General features: G+C 33.3%; 1 protein-coding gene across 2 annotated transcripts in view; it reads left to right on the forward strand.

Moving 5' to 3' along the window:
- Positions 1–49: 49 nt before the first annotated feature.
- LOC145242478 (uncharacterized) overlaps positions 50–21,221 on the forward strand; it is a 22,825-nt gene continuing 1,653 nt past the window's right edge. The window contains exon 1 of one of the 2 annotated variants that reach the window (XM_080105538.1): positions 50–252. The gene's annotated coding sequence lies outside the window, so the exon portion shown is untranslated. Of the gene's footprint in view, positions 253–10,830; positions 12,156–21,221 lie in introns of those variants that run through there. The other variant, XM_080105537.1, reaches the window with a different exon arrangement.

The raw sequence follows: 21,221 nt of genomic DNA on the forward strand, positions 1-21,221 counted from the left end.
TTTTTAATGATATTCCTTATTGTTTCTAATGGATTATTTCAATCTTCTGTTTTAGAGTTAGTTTTATTACCGTTAACTGCTGAGATAGATAGATAGATAGATAGATAGATAGATAGATAGATAGATAGATAGATAGATAGAGAGAGTGAGAGAGAGTGAGAGAGTATAAAATAAGAAAGGTGTGTGTCATACAACATACATTGAGAGAGGGTGAGAGTAATAGGTAGAAACTTGTAAGAAATGGATGACTTGGTGAGTATATTGAAAATTATGGTTAATTAGAACAATTAAAATGATTAAAAAAAAAAACTCAATCTTTATACCAAGGAAACTGTAATATGTATTTTCTGTGTTTAAAAATATTAAAAAAAAAAAAAAACTCTTAGGGAAACAAACATTGATTAACTCAGCTTCAGTATAATTACCTACAAACTCAGTTAATAAGAATGTACAAATCAGATTATCTTAACTATTTCATCTGATAATCCTCCAAAGTGTGCTTTTTTTTAGAAATTTGTTTATTTAGCATTATTCCTAAACTCACCTAGTTAATGGTTAACAGGTTCTACATTATAGCGATTTTTTAAAAAATATATTACTCTATGAGAAAAATATACACGTATATAATTTGTGATAGATTTAGTTAAAAATATTTTTGTCTGTAAATTACCAGAGGTGAGATATTAAATGTATGTGTGATTATATAAATATATTCATGCGTACGTCTATCTATCTATCTATCTATCTATCTATCTATCTATCTATCTATATATATATATATATATATATATATGTATATATATATGTGTGTGTGTGTGTGTGTGTGTGTGTGTGTGTGTGTGTGTGTGTGTGTGTGTGTGTGTGTGCGCGCGTGCGTGTTTACTATGTAAACAGAACTCACACTCCTACACATACATGTTCAGACAGGTTCTGTTAATAATATCTCTTCCTCGTTTTGTACCCGGCTTTCACTTTTATCGTTTCCACTCATATTTGACCGCTTATTTTGTTGTTGGTTTTTTTTTTTTTTTTTTACTTTTTTTTGTTTTATCCATTGAAAAGTAACTCTCTACTTAAAGTCGGTTCCATTCTGTTTGTGTGGGTGCCGAACGTGTCAGTGTGAATGACTATTAAAGGGCGGAGCCTAAATTAGGGAACAATCTGTGCGCTGCGATTGGCTGATTTTGTGACGTTCTGCGGCACACCGTAAATTGCAACCTTTTCCTTCTCCCCCTCCTTCTGACTTTTATATCCCCTCCTTCTTGTTCTTTTCCCCAGTCTTTACTATTTATTCTTTGAACTCTTTACTTTTACTTTCACTTTCGTTCTTTATTCTTTTCGTTCATTACTATTCTATATAATGCTTTCTTTTCTTCCTTTTTCAGATTAAAGTTTCATTTGTTTCTTTCCTTTCCTTTTTCTGTCTCTATTTCCTTTTCTTTGCACTTCTAACGTGTACTCTTATTTCTCTCTCTCTCTCTCTCTCTCTCTCTCTCTCTCTCTCTCTATCTGTCTGTCTGTCTGTCTATCTATCTATCTATCTATCTATCTATCTATCTATCTATCTATCTACCTATCTATCTATCTCCTCCTTCAAACCATACTTTCTTTCTCACTCATCTCATCATTTTTATACAATGATTGTTTGCTTATTTCTTTCTTTCTTGTCTATTCACAATGCTAACCTTCTGCTTAAATTTTACAAATTTATTTCTTATTAAAAAATATTATTTGTCGTTCATATATTTATTTATTCAAAAAATATTTTGACCTGCGTAAATTTTTCTACTACGTAGTTTAAAAAAAATAGTGACCTTAAAATCTGGAGAAAAAAAGAGAAAATGAATAAACTATAAGTAATGAGAATAAGCTTCACAAGGAAAAGGAAGAAAGAGAAATATATTTATTGTGGAAAGGTGAAAAGACAGGAATCATTAAAGAGAGAGAGAGAGAGAGAGAGGGGGAGAGAGAGAGAGAGGAAAAAAGAGAGATGCTTGAAATCAGTGACATAGGAAGATAAGATGAAAGAGGAAAAATAAGAGGTTGTAATTCTGTAATAGTAAGAGGAGTGAAAAGAGTGGTAGGAAACTAAGAGTAATGAAAGGTAGAATATATAATAAATAATGGGTGGTAGAAATAAAAATAAAAAGTAGATGATGAGGAGGAGGAGGAGGAGAATGAAAAGGAAGGATTTCTATGGTGGTCGGAAGACAATAAGATGAATTAAAGGTGAAAGGATGAGATAAATAATAAAGAGTGGGCGGTAGAGAGAAAAGATGAGAAGAAAAAGAAATTATTAGCATAAGAGTGGGGGATAATTATAGGATAAAGGAAATAATAAAGAGAGGTGATAGAAAAAAGAGAATGGGTAAGAAGAGGATAAGGAGGAAGAATGATTATTATGATAGTGGGAGGACAATTAGGCGAATTAGATGAGGGAAATGTAAAAGAGGATGAGAGAAAATATAGAAAGAAACGAGGAGGGAAAGGAAGAGGAATGATTACTATGATAGTGTGAGAATAATTAAAAGACTTTGAAGGTACAAGGATGAGGGAAAATAATAAAGTGGGAATGGTAGAACAAAGAAGAGGAGAAGGAAGAGGAACTACTAGTATGATAGTAGGAGGATAGTTAAAGGACGGGGTATGGTAGAAAGAAAGAAATATTTTTTCTTTCTTTAAATGTTATTGAATATGAAAGTGAAAAAAATTAATGAAAGATGAAATTAATGAATGAACGCAATAAGAATAAATAAATGAGAAGTCGAGTTAAAAGAAAAAAAATGGGTGACACTGGTCGTCGGTTGTTGGAAAGTGGTTGTGGATGGAAAATCGAAGAAATCTATCGATTTATAACTATTGCGTGTGGTGCACTTCGAATAAAGTTGTCTGATGCCTGCATCGTATTTCGTGTTCTTCTCAATGTCGGATGAAGCAAAACCAAAGAGAAGGAAAATGATTTGTCAAAATCAATTATCAGAAATCTTTACTGTTTCTCCTTTTTCTTCACTCTTCTCCTTTCTTTTCTTGCCTTCATGTTTTTCTTTCTTTCTTTTTTTATCATATTTTATTCTAATTCTTTTCTATTTATTTGAATTTCGCTATCTTTTTATTTTTCTTCCATTTCTTTCAGTTTAATTGTCTTTTTTTCAGCCTTCTTTCCTTTATTTTTTTACCCTCTTTCAATTTCTTCTACCTTTCTTTCAACCAATTTTACTGCTTTTATTTTCATAATTTCTTTCTTTTTGTTTTAGTTCCATTCTCATTCTTTCTTTCTTTCTTTCTTTCTTTCTTTACTTTGTTAACTTTATTGTCATTTCTTTTCTCTACCAGTGTTACTGCTTTTCTCTATTTCTTCTAATTCCAAGGCGTTTCTTTCCTGCTTTCTTTTTCCGTCTAGTTCTTCCCTTCCTTCTTTTTTTACCAGTTTTGCTATATTTATTTCTCTCTATAATTTTCACTGCCTGCATATCTCTTTAAAGTCATTATTACTTCATTTTTTCTTTTTCTTTCATTCATTGCTTTATTTTTTTCACTCTTACTTTTTATTATCATTCCTTGAATCGACTTGATATCTATTCTGTCTCAGAAACGATTGTACATGAAACTTGTTTAGTTGAATTCTTGGCATATATGTAAATGAATGTCGTAAATTTGGTTACCTCTGAACTATAATGAGTATAAAAACATAACCAGTTAACTATGACTCCATTTGCCATTTTCAATTTTAATAAGCGGAGCGATCTCATTGGATAAAAATATGTTTGATTATTGAATGAAAATGAACGGTGAGTCTTTATAAGTTTCTACTATTGAAGTAATCATTGCGTCAGATAGATTATGTAATCGATGAAACCGATTGGATTTTTTTCTTATTTCACTGGCTAGCAGAATAAAATACCGATTTGGCAAATACAATGCCATTTAGTTTTGATTTGGAAAATCCAGCTGACTTTGCTTTATATTTCTATTACTAATGGAGATTTGGTATCTGTTGGAAAACTAATCTATTTTAGCTTAATTCAGTTTACTATAGCATTCCAGACTAATGTACAATCTTTCAATGTTTAATCAAGTGTAGAGCCAGCCTCACTTTTTGGAACAACTGCTAATCTTTTAATCTCAATCGGTGCAATTACTTGTCACGGAGGTTTTATATTAGAGTTTTCCTTTTTCTAGATACATAGCTTAACAAAGACTGAGAGTGCATCATGATCATAGCCCAGCATAGGAGACCAACTATAGATCTCTTTGGTTTGGATTTTTGAAACTGACGATATCGATGTTGTCTTGATCTTCTGCAATACATACATACGTATATATATATATATATATATATATATATATATATATATATATATATATATATATATATATATATATAAAACTTGAGTTCCTTCAGTTATAATTGAAACCAAAACCAAAACTTATGAAGATCTAATGCCTCTATTCACTGTGCCATGGGCCCTGAAGGGCGATCAAGGTTGAATTGTTTGGTCTTATAAAGACAAGTTGTTTTTCGTTATTTTTTTTTTTATCTGGTCTTCCATCGTCGAGTTCATACCAAGTGATATATTATTTTATTATTGGAATCCTTTGAGTAATTTGTATATTCATTTATCTATTTGCAGACTGTTATCCTCATCTTCATAGTTGTTGTTTCACGACGTCACGGCTAACTATTCCTCTGACCCTCAATAAACAAGGGAAGGAGAGGAACACACTCATGAAAATTTTAGAAACATTTACAAATCTTTCAACCTTTTGGAAATATTTCATGTCATCAAAATGGTCAGCAAAAACGCTATTATACATTTTAAATATTTTACAAAATCTCTGAAGAGAACGCTTTACAGAACGCCCAAAACTCGTTAAAACTATTTCAAAAAATATTTCAATGACTTAAAAAAAATGATTACAATGATCTGAATAATAAAAAATAAAAAATGAAATGAAATAATAAAATATGTATAAAAAACATAACAAATGTTGGTGACCCCATTTAAATATACATTCTTCTCTCGTTGGTATTTCTGAACCCATTTTACACACACACACACACACACACACACACACACACACACACATATATATATATATATATATATATATATATATATATATATATATATATATATATATATATATATATGCTATGTTAACTGCTATGGATTAACTAGTATTTATATTTGTAATGGTATTCCTTATTGTTTGTAATGGATTATTTCAATCTTCCATTAATTTTATTACCTTTAACTGTTAAGAGAGAGAGAGAGTGAGAGAGAAATAGGTATATTGATGGATATGACAAAGGGAGATAATGAAATAAATAAGTAAATGAATATAATCATTTAATGAAATGAATCTACACTTGAAAATCCATGGATTAATGCTTTTACCTTATTACCATTCCTTGTTTGAATTTTTGATAGATTAATAAATATTGTAATTTATTCAATTTTTTTTCATTATCAATTTTTCTTTTGTTTAATTACTTCATCTGGCATATTGAGCTTTCTATTATCTGCTATAATGATAATATTTAATATCAGCGTGACACGATCTTTAAAAAGTCTTTTCAAACTTACTTATTCTTAGCATAAGTAATCTGTCATGTGAAAGATTCACAAATGCACCTTCGTGAAACATTTGACAAACAGATAAAAATCCGATGACACCCCCCGAGGTACCAATTTTTCAATTTTGACCCCTTAACAGCCCTTTTGTCCGGATGAAAAACGAGTAAAAAGTTTTGCACCTGTCTGAATACCTTATACCAAATTTCAAGTCTGTATATAAAAAATTCATTGAGTATATACGTTGTGCATTCTTACTTTATATATATATATATATATATATATATATATATATATATATATATATATATATATATATATATATATATATATAACAACTTTAAGATTGTGTGATATGTGATATACAGGTGACCCAATCGTAACCTATCTAGACTATGGAAATGACCTGATTTTAAATAAGTTGGAGAATCTTTTACAGGCAGCATTGAGAAATGCATGGTGATTTAAATGTTGGATCAAATTGCAATTCGTGAATCAATGAAAATATATTGTATTTATAAATCATAGAGTTGCGCACGCAGAGACGTCAGTGTTAACGTTATGATTATAGAAACACAGTGAGCATTAATGTAACGCCTGTCTTCTTTTTACAACTGCTAACAAAACTTCGAAATGTTACATTTGATTATGAATGAATTGAAATAAATTTTGGTGGTTGTAATTTCGCATTTATAATAGTTTCTAAATAGGATTTTAAAAAGTGGAAATTTATTTTACGCTGTTACATTTTCAATAAATATTTGCTTAATACCTATATAAAAAATAATGTATTACTTATTAATTATAAATTCAATAATATGCTATATTAATGTTATTTTATATTAGTAGTTTCATTAACTGCTAACAGCCAACAAGGCGGCTTTTTCAAATAAAATTTGCTTTTGATAAAGATGGTTTCTTTCAGAAAATTATTTGAATAGAATAAAATATATTTGTAATTAAATTAATTCTAATTGGATTTTATTCGTAACAAGAAAATAATTCCATTGTTGCAATAATATTTTCTTTAATCATTATCATGTGCAAACCATTAAGGATGGGATAAAGGACGATATGGAACGAATAGACAAGCCATCGTAATATTTTAATTATTTTTACAGCTTCCTTTAGTTAACGGTTCAAATATTAAAATTAGTTTCTGTAGGTGCAAGTCATTTATGCAACACGAAGTATTTGTTCGCAGAGAATCAAATTTGCTCTTGCGGTACAAATGTTCGTGCCAGAAATGAGATGACTGGCCTCTTCAAGGATGTTGCAGCTTGGAATCCTTATATTTTGAAAGAAGCTGTCACCAAATGAATTCGCCGTTCTGGCGAATAAATGCTAAATATTTAAGAATATTATCTTGATAAGAGATCATCACGTGGGACTGTATCTTAGTACCCCGGTTATGGTGGTTGTTAACACACTCTTCAGCATGACCAGGTGGTAATTTGACCGTAAGTGGAGGGATACACAGAAAAATTCAATCCCATAATTCCCTTTCTTTTCTCGATCTTTTTTTCGTCCGAACAGCATGGGGTAAGACGTAAATTTTGTCTCCCCGTAAATGAGAGGGAGGTGGGAATCCCCTATTCCTCAACACTAGTTAAGGGTAGCTAGTTTTAAAGAAGTAATAGTGTAAATCAATTGTATGATCTGTAAATTGTATGTTAATATTGAAATACGTATTGTATAAATGTTATAAAATAAAATAGTTAAGATCTTATATATTGCAATTGTATCATGCGTTGTTGTGCCTGTATTGAATGTTTGCCTTAAGTCGAACGAAGCGGGCTTGAAAGCAAAGAAGATTCCAACCAGGGTGAAGATGTCATCTTGAGAGAATGAAGGGGCCACACACCCACATCCAACATCTCAGGTATGCTTTTCTTCTTGATACTCAGACCCTAATGGCTAGTCCATTGTCACATCATTATGGGACCGTTTCTAAGACATTTAGTGTAATACGTGGGTTGGTCACACACTAGTGACCGGCTGATCGTGCTATTACTCATGTTATTTGTATTCTTCGCTTACAGTTCACAGTAACTAACAGCTCCACAATCAGATCCAGTACCACGATCATCGGGAGGAGCCCCTTCATGGTTTTGGCCCCTGCTATACTGTATTTCTGAAGTGGCAGGGACCCTCTGTCAGAAAGTCGTATTGATACTGGCTGAAGTCCTTTACCCCTATGTTCATAGAACAAAAATGATATTGCAGTATCCTGATTAAGCTTTTGCTCAATATTTCCTCGACAACCCACAGCAAATATGATAATACTCAATATTCTACCCGTTTTCCTAGCACTCCGTCATCATTCCTATCTTCTGCAGTTGCAAAATTATCCTCTCAACATAATTCCAACCTTCTTTTCCTCACTCCACACTACAAGGCCTTGTTTCCGCTGAGCAAGAATCAATGGGAAGATCGAGGTATTCTAGAGGTTTATCAGCAGCTTCAATTTTCCTCATCAACTTTTGAATGTCTTTTTGACATATGTGTTGTTACAGCACCACAGTTACTTCAACATACGAGGCCATATATGAATGGGGACAATATGGCTGATTCCATATTAGACAGGATGTGCTGGATAAATTACCTATATCGATTGTACAGATATTAGCACAAATGTTGGAGCACACTTATCTGAGTAAATTAGAGGGTAAAGCCGATAAGATGTTTGTATCATTTGAGAACGCTACTGATATATCGAATGATAATGCTAGTAGAAACACTTGAATGCACAATCACTGACCTACAGAAACAAATATCTAAACTACGATTGTTGATTAAATCTACATCAAGGAATTCTCATACTAGTTCAAGACAACAGAGCCCAAAAAAAGAGTCTCCAATCTAATATGTCCTGTCAACTGTCAACCAAGCTCCAACTCCTGTCCCATCATGGCAATGTTACATATCTGTGCTTGTTTTACAAGTGCTTTAATGGAATGTGCTTAACGAGCTCATAGCACTGATACTCCTTCAATATAAACACCCACAACTAGCCCAACAAGTAGCAAAATCCCATACCTTCACTGTAGAGGCTTCCCCGATACTAGAGAACCTTCTACTTTGAAAGTTTTCTTTCTCTCAGATTGCTAAACTGTATCCTACTACTCCTACTTCCTCGACTGTACTAACATGCAAAAATTTAAGTGTAATGTGAATAAACATCTTGCTGCTCAACTCCCTACTTAGAGTGCCCTGTAGGTATGGTACCTAATTCACAGTAGCCCCTTACGTCTGAGTGATGATTTGCTGTGTTTGGAGTGGATATTAGTAAAATAACCCCCCCCCAAAAAAAAACAAGCCAACAAAAAAAAAGAATTCTCTTTCCCCTGTTGTCACAAAGTTAAAACCTTCCTCACTGCTGGGGGAATGTAGTATTGTTAGGGCTATGCCATCTGGAATTTTTGGCAGGGCCACCCCTGACAGACAGGTTTGTTGTCAAATGTTATTAGAGCTCCAATCTGGCTAACAGGACTCTAGTGAAAAAATCAGGAGAAGTCGGCATCAGTATCCGTCACTCTCTGGTCGTCTCTGATTTTGTGTCTAACAAGCAAAGATATGTTAGTGGGCAATGGCCTTTTTTTCTCCCTCCTACTTTTTTCTCAGAGAAGAAATGTTGCAATTATTTTTCCGCTATATCGTTATTTTCATGGCAAATACTCAACTCAGCTTCGCCTATGGTTCCCCTCCCCCCGCCATAAAATATTCACAGCAAACACTCGTCTATTTACAACCACTGTCAACAATTTAAATATAAAATAGTGGCTACAGATTTCGTACTGATACAGGCTCTATTCTCAGCATAATCCCAGCATCTGGACGACATAGTATCGTAACAAATTCGGACATCCTTAAACCACGCGCAGATAATAGCACAACAATTTGTACATTTGGCTCAGTCGAATTAATATCCAACACAGGAATGCATATAAAGACTTTACCTGGAACTTTATATGCTCTAAATTTTACGTTTAAACATCTATAATCGGTGTAATTTATTTATTTATTTGTTTTTTGGAGGGGGGAGGGAGTTTAAAAAAAAAAAAAAAAAAAAAAACAGAACATTATCACACCGGTAGACTCATACTCGTGGCTATGGAATTTATATCCGGTATTCAGCTTTGGATTTGGCAGAATTACATCATATGATAAACAATATTTATGTATTATGTTGTCTTTTCACGTCAAAATGTGGCGAGGACAGTAGGACAACCTGTCTGCTCTCCGTCATGTCGGATGAACCTCAAAGAAAAAGCGTTTGCCAAAAAGGAGTTCAACGGAATGCTGGGAACTATATCGAATCTCTAAGTGTCCTTTAGTTGATTTTGTATTTGATTTTAAAAGTTGTCAAACCGCAACCTTAATATATTTATTTTTCTCCCTTCCCTTTTTTATCTCCCATTTTCTTTCTGTCTCTTTTTTCTTTTCTCTATTACTCTCTTTTTTTCTGTACTTTTCCCCCTCTTTCTCTCTCTTTTCCTCCTCTCCCTTTCCTTTATCTTTATTTCTTTCTCTTTTGCCTTCCTTCTCTTTTCTCTTCCTCTTTCTCTCTTTGTTATCCTGTTCCTCTTTCTATCTCTTTTCCCTCTCCCTTTATTTATTTTCTGTCATTTTCTTTTCATTTCTCTCTCTTTTTTACTTTTCCTCTCTGTTCGCTTTCTCTCTTATGTTTTTCTCTCTTTATTGCTATTTCTTTTTCTCTTTTACGCTTTCGCTTTTCCTTTATGTCCCTCTTTGTTTCTCTCTCTTTCTCTCTCTCTCTCTCTTTCTCTATCTGTCTCTATCTCTCTCTCTATCTATATCGTTAAGTTTCCTTTAATCTCTATTACTTTATTTTTTATTTCTTCTTTCAATCGCTTTAATTTATTTTGTTTATCTATTTTTGTCTTTTTCTCACTCTTGTTATACTCCTCTCTCTCTCTCTCTCTCTCTCTCTCTCTCTCTCTCTCTCTCTCTCTCTCTCTCTCGCTCTCTGCCTTCTCACTTTCTCTACTCGCTTTCTCCGTTCTTCCGGGCATTGTTGTTTCTTCATGTGTGGGCGAATTTTCGTTATCTTCTCTATTAGATTTCTTGTCCTGTCTTTCTTAACCACCTTCCAGGGTAATATTAATAAATAATACGCACATGTTATATATATATATATATATATATATATATATATATATATATATATATATATATATATATATATATATGTGTGTGTGTGTGTGTGTGTGTGTGTGTGTGTGTGCTTCACAGTATCACAGCTCTTCAGTATGGCTAGACAGGCAAGTGCTTGCTTCGACCGTTTAGTTGACGCATTACTCTTTCACACACACACACACACACACACACACACACACACACACACACACACACACACATACACACACACGCACGCACGCACGCACGCACGCACGTGCGCGCACACACACATATTAATTGATTAAAGTCAAATGCATTTAACTATAAATCATTATCTTTTCAAAAGTGATCAATACATATATAGAGCTTTTATAAGTAAAATTATATAAACATAAGAAAAATTCTTACGTAGATCGATCTACGTTTTGATGACGTTATCATCTTAGGGATTCAACCGATTAACGCCGTCGAAATTTAGATCGATCCACGTAAGGATTTTTCTGATGTTTATATAGTTTTAAGATCATGTATTTTGCACATATTTCTTTGTTTTAGTATTTACTTCAACAGTACTCAATACTTGAAAAGAGCTTATGTCTTGCAAGCCAGAAAGAAACGTTTGTGTTTCATTTCACGGAGGGATTCACGAGGCAAACTCTATCTCTATATTTTGGGAACAAGGGAGTCTTCTCCAACCTTCAACGATTTTTTTAAATTTCGTATTTTATTATTGTTATTCGTTTGAAAACTCCTTTGCTTGTAAATCAATTAATCCTTTGTATTAGTTTACTTCCAAGAATTTACACTAATTTTAGTATTATTGATATAGGGATTCTTGGTTGTTAGCCGTATAAAAATTGTTTCAGGGATTTAAAATAAAACACTATTCTATCTCAGGGCTCGAAAGCAAAAATGATTAAACACCACCTCCTTTAAAAGACAGGAACAAAATCGTTTCAGATATTGAATCTAGTATTTAGCTCCAGATTGTTTATTTTTTACTAATCTATTATGTTGCTAAAGTGTTCTTGTTTGTGTTGTTCATCTTTATATAAGAAAAGTGTTTGTTTTTTTTATTTATAAAAATATGGTCTGAAATGCTACCAAACGCAAAATAAGTTGTTCTTCTGTAATCAAACGCTTAAAAAGTACAAACCTGTGTGCAGTCTGCAGAGTTTCGTGCAGATAAAAAGAGTGAAGAAAAAAAGAAAAAATGGCCGCTTTTTCTTTTTATATGCTCGCGACATTGTTACCCCATGCACAGATGAGATTCTCCTGGTTGGATATAAAATGCCTGAATTTTCAGAGACGGGATCGAATTTGAATTTGGATTTGGATGTAGAGTGTCAAGTTTTGGAGTTAAGTTTTGACAGCAGAACGTTGAAATTTGGAGCTGAGTTTTAATAGCAGAGCGACAGAGCGTTGAAATTTTGAGAAGTGAGTTCTTGGCAGCAGTGTGTCGAATTTAACACTTGATCATTTTAACCAAAAAACTACTGTATTTTTTATAGAGTTCAAACGAATGAATTACACTACATATCATCCATCCTTTGATCTATATTCTCATGTATTTATTTTATTATTTATTTAGTATCAGTAGTAATCCACTTTTTAGAATCATGGAGACAATGGAATTAAAAATATGAGGTTAGAAAGAACGACCACGCGCGTATTTGAAAAGAGAAAAATATATATGTTGTATTGTTTTCAAAAGAAATCCTGATGAGGGCTTTTTTATAAGCCGAAAATTAGAAACTTTAAATAAATAAATATTTGTTTATTTAAAAAAGAAAAATCCAAATACGCACGTGGTCGTTCTTTCTAACATCATATTTTATTATTTATTTATCTATTTATCTTTATATAAAAGGAACTTTGTGCGTGTATGTGTGTGTGTGTTTGTGTGCGCACGCGCGCGTGTGTGTGAGTTTGTTCTCTATGAACTCGAAAACGACTTGCCCGATTTAAAAAAAAAATCCACACGAAAGTACTTGATGTGTCTGGGAGATTTCTTATGTGGGTTTTATATCAGAAGGCAACTGATAAGTATCAAAATTCAATAGTCGAACAAAATCCAATAAAAGAAGGAAGTCCGATTTTGAACAATTAACATCACTTTTATACATTTTATACAACTTAACATCACAAGTGCATTTGAGAAGTTTTATCACCGCACAAGCAGAAAACACCAGCCAATAAAATCAACTATAGATTCTTTTATAAGACAGGGGCGCGTTCGAAAGGAATGTTTCTTTTTAGGGCACAATTGAACCATGACACTTTTGTATGTTAAACTATAATTCAAATGATTATGCAAAAATAATTAAGTAAAGTCTCCTATTTTTTTTACTTAGAAACTTGAAGAGCTATGAAAGCAGGTACCATTAAAACGAATACCTTTTGTGCTCGAGAATTTATTTTTCTACATAGTCACCACCATTCTACAATGACACATCTCTCTGCTTCTGACACATGTCCATAACATGAGTTGCTCTCTTAGAATCTTAGAGTCTCACACCGTCAATATCTGCAATAAAGGAATGAAATTTTCAGATCATGAATGCATAAGTTCAGTCATCATTACAATGCAATTTGCAATCCAGTTTGATCCATTCAGACAGAATAAAAAAAGCTGAAGACATTTATTTTGGAACGCATCTTGCGTATATATATATATATATATATATATATATATATATATATATATATATATATATATATATATATATATATATATATATAGTGACTGAATGACAAAAGTCTATATTCCAAAGTTCATGATGTTGACCACCTTATAATTTATTTATTTTTCTTTAATTCAGTTCACATTTACAATTCTTGACAGTATCTGTTTTGTAGCGTAAAATCAATCACTTAATTATTATATCAACCAGTGAATCTATTTTGCCCTTAACTCATCAGAAAAAATAGCAACAATCAATCCGTCAAAAGGAAATAAACTGCGTTTTGACATGATTAAATCCCAAAATTGGAAGAGAAGCTGTAAATAACTTATAATATGTTTCCATTACGCCGTTTAAGACTTTTGTCATGCCGTCACTATATTGCTCTGTAATTACATTGAGCTTCTTAAATAAGGATTGGTATATATTATAAGGAAATAAGATATATTCCACAGAAATATATATATATATATATATATATATATATATATATATATATATATATATATATATATATATATATATATACTAGCAGAAGTACCCGTAGTTGACTGGGTTCAAAACAGACTACAGAAAATGGACTGTGATTGATGAAAGTATGATAGGTTATGAAAAGGAGGGGGTTGTAAAGAGATAGGTTTTGATACTCAAATATTTTACCCTAAGCAAAATATGATGAAAGTAAAGATAATTTTCGCGAAAATATATTTTTTTATATCAACTCTGTTTCCATTCGTAGCCAAGAGTGACCAACAAAATGATGTTTCCTTACAAAGAGAAAATGTTATGTATATAATAATATAAATTTACAAGGAATAAATGTTACCGTAGTCAATAAAAGTTACTTTTATGGTAGAAAAGTTCATTGGTTTATATTTTTAAGTAGTTTGTAAAAACAATATATATATTTTTTTAATTCATGAACCGGTTTAAAAATAATCAAAATGGCAGCGACTTTTAAATGGAGAGCCCCGTTTTCAATTTGAAGGAGGGGCAGCTGAGCATTCTGTGTTAACAATTTAAGAGAGTTCCGTCAATGTAAGGAATATTTATAAACATATTTTAATGTTTTCCGTTATTTTGTGCTTGAGGAATATTCGATTATGGCATGTGTAGTTTATATAAAAATTCATTTAAGTAGTTATCGCCTCAAATTTCGTTTTAATTTCAGTTCGCTGAAATTATTACAAGTAAAGAGCATTAAAATCTATTTCAAAACAAAAAAAACATGAACTGAACTTTTATTGACTATGGTAACATTTATTTCTTGTATATTTATTTTTTTTCAGGTAGTCGATTGTTGGCTTTCCTGCTAAACACTCTTACTAAATAATATCGACGAAATATCGAAAAACAAAGAAACAAAAACAGTTTTGAAAAATAATGAAGCTGTACTTACTTTAGTAAAATAATCCGAAACAGCAGAATGGGATATTAAAAAAGTAAACAGGTAATTACTTTAGTTTTTTTAAAGCAAAGAATCGATATAAATATGAATAAAAAGAAAATGGCGCCCTTTTCAAGCAGAACAGCCTCGTTTCAGTTTTACAGTATTGAACGGTGTAGTATCGCGCCATCGGATTCAGGGTTGTACTATTGTAATGTAAAGTAAAGAACACGCAGAAAGGGTTGTCATCAACTAAATTTCTTCTAGGTCACTGACAAAAATAAAACTTAAACAGATATATAAATAAAAATAAAAAAGTTATGTAAATGTTTTTAAAAAGACACGTAATCATGTGAGCAGGAGTTTTTCCTTCTTTTGACACTATAACAAGTAACGTTTTTATTTTTTATTATTTATCTATTTTTGAAAGAGTGCCACGTGCAAGTGGAGAAGGGAAAAACCAGACTTATGCAAAATTTGTGCCGAGAATTGTCTAAAGTTCCGACTTTTTGTTTTTGGCTTTCACTTTAATAAGAACGTGAATTTATGAGGTGAATTTATTCGACACAATATGATTCAACTAAAAAAAATAAATAAAAGCTAACGTGAATTAAGATTAAAGTTAAGGTGTTATTGTGAACCTCCACCCCTTTTAAAAAACATTGTTAAACTTTGTGACATATTTACATTCTATGGAGGTCAGGCGCGAACGAACACCCAATAATTTTATTATACCATATTTCTTTAAACTGAAACATAATTAAAGTATACTTACGCAAATAGATATGAAAAGTCTTTGTTAAAGTTTGTGCCATATTTCCATGGAGTACAGGTGTGAACGCAGACCCCACAATTTTATTATACCATCCCTATTTAAGTTGTAAACATACTTATCAAAGTATTCTTATGTACATCTATATCAAAAACCCTTGTAAACGTTTTTTTTTTAATTTTTTATTTCCATACTTTGGGGGCTAAGCGCGAACGCAGACCCCACAATTTTTATGAACCACCGTTCTGCCAGATCAAACATACCCATTCCTGATCCTCGATACATCTTCTATCATTATATGTAATCAGTTTTTTAAAATAGTCAACCATATAGGAGCCTATTCGTGACCACACACACACACACACACACACACACACACACACACACACACACACACACACACACACATACACACACACACAGACGTTCAGCTTCATATTATAGAAGAATATATATATATATATATATATATATATATATATATATATATATATATAAACTCGTCTGCAAATTTAAATTTTTTTTTTTCTGTTTCACTTTGCATTAATTTTTACTTTTATCTTCTATTTTTTTAAATTGGCACACTCTTATTTTTTATTTATTTTTTTTGTAGCTTAACACAATAAACTATCATTGGATCCTAATTGACTGATCACTTAATTAATTGATTAATGAACTCCAATATCATTTTTTTTACAAAGGAATCACCACTTATCAAGGCCCAAAGGCCACTCGAGGATAAGGGTTAAAGAGTGCACAGTAGACAATTAGACAATAAAGTAATCGTTAGTAATAGAATTTTGGTAAATTTGTTAACTTATACGGAACGGCTTGTTTACGTTAGACTTGATGACAACCATATTGTAGTCAGCTGGAAAGCAGGAAAACGGAAGACAATTCCAGAAAGAAGCTTTGTTCATGGAATCTACATTTAGGTTTAGGCACAGATAGAGTGGGGGAAATTATTGATAGTGCTTTCTGCTAGACGGGTGTTTCTTGTGAAAATTTGGCGAGAGGGAGACCATAGATTGGAGCTCAGTCGAGCACTTGCCGTGAAAATAATGATAAAGCAGAGACAAACTCGCAACATCTCTTCTGTGAGAAAAAGGTTGCAGGGAAGAGAAAAAAGACATCCCCTATGAGGCTACAAAGTCTATTTTGAAGGCAGGATAAGTCCTTTCTAGTAGCTCCTACCCAGATGTGGTAACAGTATTCCATCTTTGGATGTACCTGGCTCTTATATAGATAGAGAATTGCATCAGCAGTGAGATATCTACTGGATCGATAGAAGGATCCCCCTATTTTTCCAGCGACCTTGGCAACAGATTTAATGTTCCATTTAAGATCAGGAGTAAAGATCAAGCCCAGAAGCTTGTCAAAACATGAAGCCTCCCCAAGACGAGAGCCATTCATTTCAGTTGATGCCAGATGGGGATCAGAGCGTTGATGATGTAAAGATAAAAGCTTGGTTTTAGATGCATTAAAAGTAACAAGCCACCTCTTTCCCTATTGTACCACTTGCTCAAGGAGAGAGAATCAGAGAGAACTTTGTCGTTTACAGTTTTAGATGTGCTACCAAAGATAGTAGTGTCATCAGCATAAATGTCAACGAATGATGTAAGGAGGTGATTTGGAAGATCATTAATGTAGACCAGGAAGAGAGTTGGGCCCAGGATGGACCCCTGAGGGACTCCAGCATTAATACTGTGGGCTTCTGATTTTTGCCCATCAACCACTACTCTTATGAATCTATAAGAGAGAAATGATTTAATAATTGTAAAGATATTTCCAGCTATACCGTAGCTGGAAATTTTGTGAAGTAAACCTTTATGCCATACCCTATCAAAGGCCTTAGATATGTCAAGAGGTATTGCCCTAGAAAGGTAGCCTGCATCAAGAGATTCGCTAATCCCATACGATATAACTGTAAGCACATCTGCTGTAGATCTAGCAGAATGGAAACCATATTGTGTGTCACTAAGAAGGTTATTTTTGCTGAGATGGTTGATTACTTCTCTATTTAACACAGATTCCAGCAACTTACTCATGACACACAGGAGACTTATTGGCCTGTACTGAGAGGGAGATGAGTGATCATCTGTATTCTTAAATACAGGGCATATTGATGAGATTTTCCAGGGTGATGCGAAGCAATTCTCCTTAAGACAACGTTTAAACAGTTTTGTAAGTATGGTCGCTATTTCTGGTTGAAGTTTCTTTGAGTACTATAATTGAAATACCGTCAGGGGCGGTTGCTTTACTGGAATCAAGGTTTTTGATTAGCTTGGCAACATCATGTACAGATATTTGTATATCACATAGCATTTTTCTGATACAGGAGGAAATATTGGGGGTTGCCGGCTTTGGTTGCAAAGGGTAGAATTAGCTGCAAAGTTCTTGGCAAAGAGTTTGGCTTTGTCTGATGCTGACGAGATTATCTCAGGTCCATGTATGATAGTTGGGATAGAGCACACGCTTTTGTTTAGGATTCTGGTGGAAACCAAGCTGCTGCTCAGTTACTTTGGACTTGACGGATTGAGCATACAGCTCTCTTGCATTCTTTATTACTTTTTTACAGTAGTTTCTGGCAGTCCTGAAAGTGGCTTTAGTCTCAGTACATCTATTTTATTGGAAACAATAGAAAAAGTAATTTCTGTGCACAATGGCAGCAGCACATTCTAGAGAGAACCACGGCTGGCTATTAGGTTTTTGATGGAACATTTTCGAGGGTATGAAATTGTCTATACCTACAATTAACCATTCCGTCAGGTCTAATACTATAAAGGACACCTCCTTTTTAAACATGGAATGCAGAGGTAGATCAGATATAAATGTACGGAAGCTATCCCAGTCAGCCATAGAGTATCTATATACTGTATGATGGAGATGTACATTTGAGGACTTATTACATTTCATTTTTATCTTAACTGATACAATAGAGTGGTCGGAAGATCCAAGTGGAGATAGAACGGAAGCTGAACACAGTTCGGGGCAAGGGTTGAGGTAAAGGTCTAGGAGACTTGCATACTGGCTGTTAGTATCGGGCACATGGGTGGGTTCAATCTGAGTGAGGTCATAAGCAATGGAGAAATCATGACAGAACCTCCCTTCATCATCGGTCTTGTTTGAGTGAGTTAACCATTCAACATTGTGAACATTGAAGTCTCCACATACGTGAATGTTAGCTGAAGGATATGGAGATAGGACATGGTCAATTTTCTCAGATCTTTTAAAAATAGTAACTCCACTGTTGTGGAGACAATAGAGAGCAAATATAAACGCAGTAGCTTCAGCAAGTGCAACCCGGAAGCACATATACAATCTGCATAAAAGCCAAATACGTCCAAGGATAGAGTACTGCTGCCACATCTGGGCAGGAGCTGCTAAAAACAGCCTATCCTGCCTTGACAGAGTACAAAATAGACTTCGTAGCTTAGTGGAAGATGCCCTTTTCTCTTCCCTGCAGCCTCTCTCCCACAGAAGAGATGTTGCGAGCTTGTCTTTGTTTTATCATTATTTCCATGGCAAGTGCTCGTCTGAGCTCCAATCTCTGGTCCCCCTCACCAATCTTTCACGAGAAACACCCGTCTGGCTGAAACTACTGTCAATAATTTTCCCCACTCTTTATCTGTGCCTAAATCCAAATGTAGATTCCATGAGCAGAGCTTCTTTCTCAGAAGTGCACGACTGTGGAACTCTCTTCCGTTTGCCTGTTTCCCACCTGACTACAACTTGGATGTCTTCAAGTCCAACATAAACAAATTCCTGACAAACCGCCCTCTTAAGTAAGACACTCTATCAAATCTCCAATACTAATGATTACTACAATACTATCTCATTGATTACTGTACACGCAATAACCTGAGTGGCCTCCGGATTTTGATAAGTGGTGACCTCCATGTAAAAAAAAAATATATATATATATATATAGGGTAAGTTAGGATCTTCTCTGGAGATGTCCCTACCACATGAAAAGCCATCTTTAATATAGACACATATTCCATGCCCATGACGATCCTGGGGGTCAGATATGGAAGTTAAATTAGAGTATCCTTTAATTACCAGCTCATCTAGGGAAATAGTCTCTCCAATGCCAGTTTTGCTTAGAAATAATATGTCTGGTTTAGTCTCCTGTAATTGGGTTCCAACCTCTGGAAGGTTAGACCGTAGACCCATGATGATCGAGAAGGAGACATGGTAGTGGGGGGGGGGGAGAGGTCTATATTAGAAGTTGGAGATCTGGGTTTAATCGGGAATTTTTTCTTGAAACTTTTCATGATGGAATTTTGTGGTTTGTGGAGTAGGTCGACAGACTTGCTTGGAGCAGGGCTGAGAGGGAAAGTAAGAGAGAAATAGAAATGAAGAAATGTATATTTTTTTTCATATAATATCTATTCCTAAAAACGTACTCCATATTGCAACCGCTCATTCATGTGAAAATCCCATTCTAGAATATTTAAAATGCCACATTTATCTAATAATCCTCTGGGGAACCCTAGGTCCCCCTCCAATGTATACTCCCTATACAAAATCCCTAAATATGCCTATTGCCTATAGACGTTGCATCCAAATCTTGTTACCTAGCACATCTCCTCTGCTGATGAGAAGCATTAGGATTCGAAATGCCTGGCATAAAGAGCTTTCTTACACACTGTATTGTAATTGATCAATAAATCTATATGCATCAGTATATATTTTTCTCTGATCAATATCTTTTTTCTCTTTTATCTAAGCTCCACCTACATATTAAAAAGTCTCCATTTAAAGAATCTTTAAATACTTTTTTGATCCATTGCCCCCCCTTATACATGCATCTATCTATCTATCTATCTATCTATCTATCTATAGAATAAGTTAAGAAGATAAAGAGTAAAGTTACATAAGAACTTTATTACATTATCAAGTCAATAAGGGTTACTGAAAGGGGAATAAGGGAGAAACTTCTTTAAACCATGGCATTCCGAAGTTGTCAGAAGAGGAGAAAAGCCGGCATTATACAAATGTAAAAGTAAAAAAACAACACCGACTTTTAAAACATTAAGATTAGAAATGGAAAATTTTCTTAGATTAAAATTTGAAAAAAATTATATGATTGCAATAAGAGAGAAGAGACAAAAAAAACAATAAATATTTTCTTATACATATATATATATATATATATATATATATATATATATATATATATATATATATATATATATATATATGAAAATTAAATAAGATACGTGTAACATTGAACACTTTAAAGCCAAATAGCTGCAACGCGAATTTTTTTTTTTACCTTTATAAAATAAACGAATGTCTATTTTTAGAGAGATATACTTCGGAGATATACACTCCTTTTTCAATCTATATATATGTCTATATTTTTTTCCTCTTATTCTTCGCCATGGTGTTGAATGGGAGAAATTGTCTTTGTACCTCAGTAATGATCGCCTCACATTCCTTTTTCCTCTGCCCAACTGACTGTTGATTAGGATTTTAATATTCTGTCATCAGACATTCTCAGGAGATAACCAGTCTAGCGCAGTTGGTACCGAATAAGGAATGATTCAATTCCAGAAATATTGCACTTTGTGAAAAGGTCAGCATTGGATACTTTGTCTCAAAGGTTAATGTCACAGATTGAACGGCGATAGCTTTTATGAAATACATCCAGT

The sequence above is a fragment of the Euprymna scolopes genome, chromosome 21 (genome assembly GCF_053919585.1).
Source record: "Euprymna scolopes isolate OS-2025 chromosome 21, ASM5391958v1, whole genome shotgun sequence".
Classification (NCBI taxonomy): Eukaryota; Metazoa; Mollusca; class Cephalopoda; order Sepiida; family Sepiolidae; genus Euprymna; species Euprymna scolopes.